This window comes from Octodon degus, unplaced genomic scaffold (genome assembly GCF_000260255.1).
Source record: "Octodon degus isolate 3935 unplaced genomic scaffold, OctDeg1.0 scaffold00020, whole genome shotgun sequence".
Taxonomy (NCBI): domain Eukaryota; kingdom Metazoa; phylum Chordata; class Mammalia; order Rodentia; family Octodontidae; genus Octodon; species Octodon degus.
The window spans coordinates 4,065,563-4,073,203 of NW_004524596.1; the positions used below are offsets into that span (position 1 = coordinate 4,065,563).

The window sequence follows — 7,641 nt, forward strand, 5'->3', positions numbered from 1 at the left end:
GATATTATTACCCTATAAAATAGACAGTTGAGCTTAACCTCATATCTATCTGAATATCAAACCAAAAATTAAAGAAAAAGAAGGGCTGCAAGGGCAGCCAACATTTTGACCCTAGCCTTTCAAGGTCAGTGAGGACTCAGGACATGAGAGAACCTGTACTGTAACATCCTGTAACTCAGTGATGTCCCAAATTTTCTGATCAAGGAGATTATGGGGCCACAGAGGAAAGTGATCAACTATGTAGAGTGTGCCTAATGCAAGTCACACAGAGAGAAAACATTCTCTCAGGCTTTCACAGAAAGCAAATTGGTCAAGCAATGGCCGGGACTCATCCACATGGCTGACACTAAAAAAGGATCTACAAACTGTGGTACAGGGTTACAGGATAAATCCTGAGGGGATTTGACTGATCTTGTCAGATACAAAAGTTACATTTCTTGTTATATAGGTCTTGCTTTATCTTGGTCTTAACCATCCAGCAGAAAAGTGCAAAAATGAGGTATAAAAAGTAAAGCCATATTATTGTGCTGAGCTATAAAAGGCTCGTCAACAACTTCTGAGAGTCCTATGGATAACCGACTACTATTATGGACTACTGGACTATATTGGATTATTTTGCAGAATTCACACACCTACAATATTTAAATGACAATGGAATACCCATCTCTGACAAAACTAAACAAAAAAGGGATATAAATGAAGGACCATTTTGTATCTGTATATACAAAATAGGATAGATATACAGCTATTTTCTCTTAATTCAATGAGAAGAAAGATTTGTACTAATAGTGTTTACACAGGATATCATGTCTGCATCTTATACTATGAATAACTATTACGAAGACAACAATATGCAATGTATTAATTATTGAAATTGTCCTACTAATCAGTTTTACAATTGTCTCATTGCTATTTGTTTCTCAATAAAATTAATAAAGAAAAGAAAGAAAATTGCATAATACGTAGATCAAGAATTAGTTGGATACATTTCTAAGATGAAGAAAAAATGGCAAATAAATATATGAAAAACTGTTTAACATTATTGGTCATTCAAGAAATGCAAAATAAAAAAGCACTGAGATTCCCTCTTATCACAGAAAGAATGACTCACATCTAGAAGTCAACCTCTAACAAATGCTGAAGGGTCTGTAGGGAAAAAGAAACCCTTCTCCACTGCTGGTGGGAGTGAAGACTGGTACAACCACTGTAGAAATCAATGTGGAAATTTATTTAAAAATAGGATTAGAGCTCCCATTCAACTCGTCTCTGCCTTTCCTGCATGTTTTTCCAGAACAACTGAACATATCATACGACAGAGATTTATGTGCAGCAATGTCTACAGGAGCAATTTGTCATAGCTAAATCTTTAGGAAACAAACCATTGTCAATCAACTGAGGAATGGATAAAAGAAAATGTGGTCTTTTTATATAATGGAGCATTACTCAGCTACAAAGGAAGATAAACTTGAGGCTTTTATAGGTAAATAGATGCAACTGGAGACAATGCTCACAAGTGATGTAAATCAGACCCACATTTGTAAACATCATGTTGTCTCCCAAGTGTAAGAACTTGAAAGGATAAGTAAAATTTGACAGCTTCAGTAGATACTATAAAAGGTAAAGAATCTGCATAAGAGAAAGAAGAACTAGGATGAGGAAAAGGACAAAAGAAAGAAACAAGCAATGGAAAAAGAAATATACATGTATATATACAAGATAGCCTTGATAATTGTACTGCTGATTTCTGCTCATCTATTGAGAGGAGCAGTAAATGGTTAATTTTTTTTCTTCTCCTTAATTTTTATAACCTTTTTGACCAAATTTTCATGTTTATATTTTGTTATCATGCTTATATCTGTGTAATTGATTTGAAGACAGTGATACACAATATAACAACCATTGTTTAATTCCTATTCTTTGTTTAGTGAAATTCTGTATTGTGTCCAAAGTTTTTGGGTTTTGTTTTATGATTTTTCTTCTCTTTTTAAAGAAAGGATTAGTTGGAAATTCTTCAGTATTAACAACTATCTGGGAACAGTGTGAAGAAGGGAGGATGGACCCTGGACCACCCAAAGCTGCACACTGCAGCATCTCGTGTCTAGTGCCTGTGAACCTCTGCCGTTCCCATCATGCCCAAGAGAAAGGCTCAAGACAATGCTAAAGGTGATAAAGTGAAGGTTAAGGATGAACCACAGAGAACTGCAAGGTTGTCTGCTAAACCAGCCCCTCCAAAGCCAGAGTCCAAGACTAAACAGGCCCCTGCAGAGAGGGGAGAGAAGGTACCCAAAGGGAAAAAGGAAAAAGCTGATACCAGCAAGGATAGCAATAACCCTGCAGAAAATGGAGATGCCAAAACAGACCAGGGGCAAAGAGCTGAAGGTGCTGGAGATGGCAAGGGAAGTGTGTGCATTTTTGATAACTGTGTACTTGTGGTGACTGTACAGTTTGAAATACTATTTTTTATCAAGTTTTATAAAAATGCAAAATTTTGACTTACTTTTTTTTTAAGCTATGTTGTTAGCACACAGAACACTTCATTGTTGTTTTGGGGGAAGAAGCATATGTCAGTAGTACAATGTCTCCAAAGCTGGATTGATGTGGGGAAGGTACCTTTTTCTGCTGGTTTTGAGAGACTTCCTCTTGGCTCCCAGGAGGAGGGACTTCCTGATGTTGACACATGTGGCCACCTTGGCATAAATTCCTTGTGGTATGGGACAACTTCCAGTTCATTTCATGTACTCCTTTTCTCTGCCTTCATCATAGGCTTAACTGACTTAATTCCAGAGACCTATTGAGATTTGATTCCCAAAAGTGATGACCAGTGTGTCAGGCAATCTGGACTTGCCAGTAATATTGAGATGGTGTCCTATAAGGGTAATTGATCTTTTTCTAAATTGTGGATCTTCAGATTGATAATTCTGCCATATTCATTTCCTGAAAGTCAGGGTCGGCTTGTGAAAAGCTATTAAACAACATGCTAAATGTGAAATGTCAACTCGCACTCAAAAATTCCCCTGCTTCAGAGCCTCAAATGAAGACTTCATTGGGTTTTATATTGGCTTTCTGATTTTTGGTAGTCCATCCAGGAAGGGAATATGAAAGTTGTTGTATACTGTTAACAAGTTTGTACCCATGTCCTCTCTGAAATACCATGATTGTTTATGAAAAGTATCTTTTTAAAGTTGGATATAGTTTGGCTTGGAAAAAAACTATCTCTACATTCATTTTTATAAGTTCAATATTTTATAATAATTAAATGCTACAATATTTGTATGATTATAAAAGTAAGTTTTATCTTCAAATAAGGAAGTAGACTAGATTGCCAAAAGTTGTTTTAAATATAATGTGAAAATGTTTTATTTGGTTTTCAAATAGAAGCTTTTTATAGAAATCCTCCTATTTTTTTTATTTCAAATTGCAGGAATTTCTTGCATCCCCTCTGGAAGATGTTTGAGGCTAGAAATGAAGAAATTCACTGGGAAAGTTGAAAATTCTCAAATATAAAGAATGCCAAGTATTCTCAAGGTAATGTTTATGGTCTGTTCATAATTACAACATTTTAGTATAATATTTGTCAAAATATGTTGAACAAATGGTTAGATTAACTTTTAGAAAGCTTGAATAAATTCATGACAGGTCAAAGATGAGTGTTCCATTGTGCTTTATTCTGTTTCCATGTTCATTGATTCTTTTCAAGTTTAGTTTCCTTTCTATTTCACACCCTTAACACTATGTGTTTGTTTTATGGAGTACATTATGACAAATAGAACCATTGGAAAAATGAAATACATTAATAAAAGTCATAAAAAACTGTAACGTGTATATTTTATGTGGTAAAGCAATCTCTTTCCCTACCAGCAGTTAAGACATGCTTTTTATAGAGTTGTGCAATTTTTTTCCTGACTTTTTCTCCCAATAGTCCTAACAATTTAAATTTGTCCACCACAATTTTCATAATCACACACTTTTTATCTCTAGTTATGGTTTTACTTTTTTCATAATGCTTATTTTTTTAATTCATTTCTACATTTTGTTCAAAAACAGCTTCTTAAGTTAGCCTGTTTGGAATACAAACATTCTCTTAGTACATATATTATATGTTTTTTTTTTCTGATCTTCAAGATTGAAATCCTAGGTTACAAAAATGTAAAGAATAATTTTAGTGGAAAAATAGAGGAAAGATTTTTGGGTATGAAAGTACCATGATTACAAGTGAAAGACTATAAAACAGAAAAATATGAAGAGGTCAAGGTAGTAAGAGAAATTCTAATGTACACGAGGTTAAATCATCCTTTTATTGATTGATTGATTGCTAACCATGGAACAAAAATTCATTGTGCATTCCTTGAGTACACTATTAACAACATGGATAGCGCCCAACATAGATAGGATCTCTGTCTCAAGAAACTTCTATTATATCTGAAAAGACTGACAAAAAAAAATCCAGTTGGAAAATTTCCCCCCTCTGAAGCCAGAAGGTATGTTCTTAGAAACTTCCCCTAAAATATCTATCATCCCATATTCCCCTGTCCCTCAAAAAGGCCTTCTGACACTAGAATTTATCCAAGAAGCAGAGTTAAATTTATCTATCGTTCTCAATTCTTTCTCAAATCTTCTTCCATGAAAAACTGATTGCTCTCTCCCTTGGGATCCCCCAGAGCTCTGAGCTCATACGTAGTGGCTTAAAGTCTATTGCATTTACTTTTATGCTTGCCTATTATTAAACTATAAGCCTTGCTTTCTAATATTAAGCCAGTCTGTCTGTGAAATTTTGAGTCTCCAGCACTCAGTATACAGCCTAACACAAAGAGGACAATTTAGAAATATCTGTTAAATAAATTAATATATAAAACATTTGTAAAGATCCAGGCTACAGTGTTTATGGACAAGGATTAAACTGAGTCACAGACTCCAACACCTCATAATGCACTGTTGTGAGATGTGAATTGTAGTAAACTTGCTGTGAACTTTAGTTGAAATATTATAGGTATTTATTATATATAATAAGCATAATTCAAACAAGAATAGTGTTTATTATTGTCTTCGCTGCTGAGGATAGAACAAGGACTATAGCTTTGTCGCTGAGCAATAATTAGAAGAAATCAATATGTGTGACAACTACTCATCTTAATCCCCAGAAATAACTAAGTAGAATGTAGCTGAATTACAAGAAAAGTTCAAAAATTCCCTAAATTTAGTAACTATTTGATTATCCCATGAATTCTGAATTTTCTTAATTTTTAGTTTTCATTTAATATTTTTACTGGTTTATTTTCACTGGAAATATTAGAATTGTCATTGTTGTTTGGGGTCTTGTTTTAGCACAGTACTTCTCCAAAGTAGGCTGGATCACAACTGATCAGGAAACCATTATAATTACTTCTGAGAAACAGAATGTAATATTATGTATTAAAATAATAGGTATAAAATGCAAAAATGTAGGCAATAACTATCTTGGTTTGAGTATTTGGAAATCAGCCAGCTACTTATTTGGGCTGCTAAAGTTTATTCCAGATGGCAGAACAAATTCTCTTACAGCAAAACAAACACCCAAATCCCTCATGACTTAATGTTTTTGGCTGTATGTCCCTGTCTTTTGAATGTTTCACTTTCTCTCCAATTATTCAAGAAGGAAATGAGAGTTATTTCTGATAAGATATGGAATATTCTCATATTTGATTGGTCTGAAAGAAGGATAATGTCTTTTTCCTCATCATTGTTGCTTTGAAATGAACTTCCTTTTATTCCTAGATAAGATAGAATTTTCATTAACACTAACATTTTACTGGCATTGAGTTCAATGCCATGAATTCAAAATGTTTATCTGTAGAGTACTTTCAAAAATACGGTTGCATTTGGCAAGGTGTATATTTTCTGGATTATAGTGACTCAAGAAAAGCAATTCCAATCTGAATGTGAACACCTGAGAAGCAAGAAATTTATATCGCAAGTTCCATCCTGAATTTGAATCTTAGGGCAGAAGAAGACGTTGTGCAGATCAAATGCAAGGTGTTCTAATCAGGAGAGTCTACCAGACCATTCCACAGATGCTGAAGTTCAGTAGCTTTCACTGTAGAGTCTTCACAGAACAAATTTTATGCCAGATGCCATCATCTTCAGATCCTCATAGATCAGAAGATTGAATTTATGCTAACAATTAAAAATCCTTCCAAAGTAACACAGGTGAATTAAAGTACAAGTGAAAAACACAGCAATATTTCACTTAAAGTGCAAAAGGAAAAGACTGAAAGGATGTCTCCGTATTTTTCACAGAATAGTGAATTTTTAGTGGGAAGATACTATTTGTTATTATAAAGACACTAAGACAAATTATGCATGAATCTTTTCCTTAAGAATATTTCGAATAGCATAATAAGACACCACCAAAGTAATTCAAGTCACGCCAGAAGTACGATAGAGATCATAGAGTTTCTATCTTTCTTCATCTAATCCCAGCCCATCCATGGCTTTTTTTAAAAAATGTATTTAGGACAGGGTCTATGGGGTCTCACTACACAGATTGGACTCTTAGTGATCCTCCTGTGTTCAGCCTCCCAAGCGCTGGGATTACAGGTACACCACCACACCCAGCTCCATTCACCATCTCATTGCACCTCGGGGGGCGAGGCCAGCCCAGCAGGCCAGGAACTGAAGCCCAGCTGCTGCGCTCTGCCTAAGCAGGAGCTTTAGTCCACTGAGCTATCAGGCCAGCTCCTTCGCCCATGGCTTTTAATGAACAGCCCCTGTAATCTTTATTAAAAAACTCTTCAGCTACTAGACCCAACTGTTCATAAAGTATCAATGAATTATTTGGTGGTATTTCTGCCTGATATACAGTTTACAAAGCTTAGCTTCATGAATTAACACTAAATTCTTTATAAAAACAAGTTGCATTTGCTCTACTGATAATGCAATTCTATTTATCACCAAAAGATATTTCATTGTCCAATTTTTTTCTTCCTTTTTTCTGCCTTTTCAAAAGAATGGACTCAACCTCAGTTGCATGAAATTATGTCAAATTATAAAATATTTTAAATGGCTTCAACATAGAATTGTCTTATAAATACTAGAGTTTGAATGGGCTTATCCATCAAAGGTAGGCAAATGTTCATGCCCTGCTGGCATTGTCCTCAATATGGCAAAGTTGACTTGAAGAGATTGTTAAAAGAGGCAGGCTAGCCCCGCAAATGTAGCTTCGGGGTGGAGGGCTTTGATCCCTAGCAACGCGCGCGCACACACACACACACACACACACAGCTGGAGTGGAGGAGAACATGACGGGGTCATTGGGAATGCTGCTCCCTGGAAGAAATTAGTATAAGTACATGATTACTCCTTGTGATAAAAATAGCAAGACGGGCTGGTGAGATGGCTCAGTGGTCTAGAGTACCTACTTGGAACAAGCTTAGCAAAGCACAGGGACCACGATTCAATCCCCCAGCACCACATGCCAGCCAGCCCCGGCCCCTGGTGGGCTGAGCTGCCCACACACACACACACACGCATGCACACACACACACACACATAAATAAATAAAAAATAGCAAGACTTATCCTTCTTCCTTTGCTGGCTTCCTGTGTACCCTTATCCTCTTCCTCTCTCTCTCTCTCTCTCTCTCTCTCTCTCTCTCTCTCTCTCTCT

General features: G+C 35.7%; 1 pseudogene; it reads left to right on the forward strand.

Annotated features, from left to right (window-relative positions):
* Positions 1-2,129: 2,129 nt before the first annotated feature.
* LOC101574997 overlaps positions 2,130-7,641 on the forward strand; it is a 10,326-nt pseudogene continuing 4,814 nt past the window's right edge.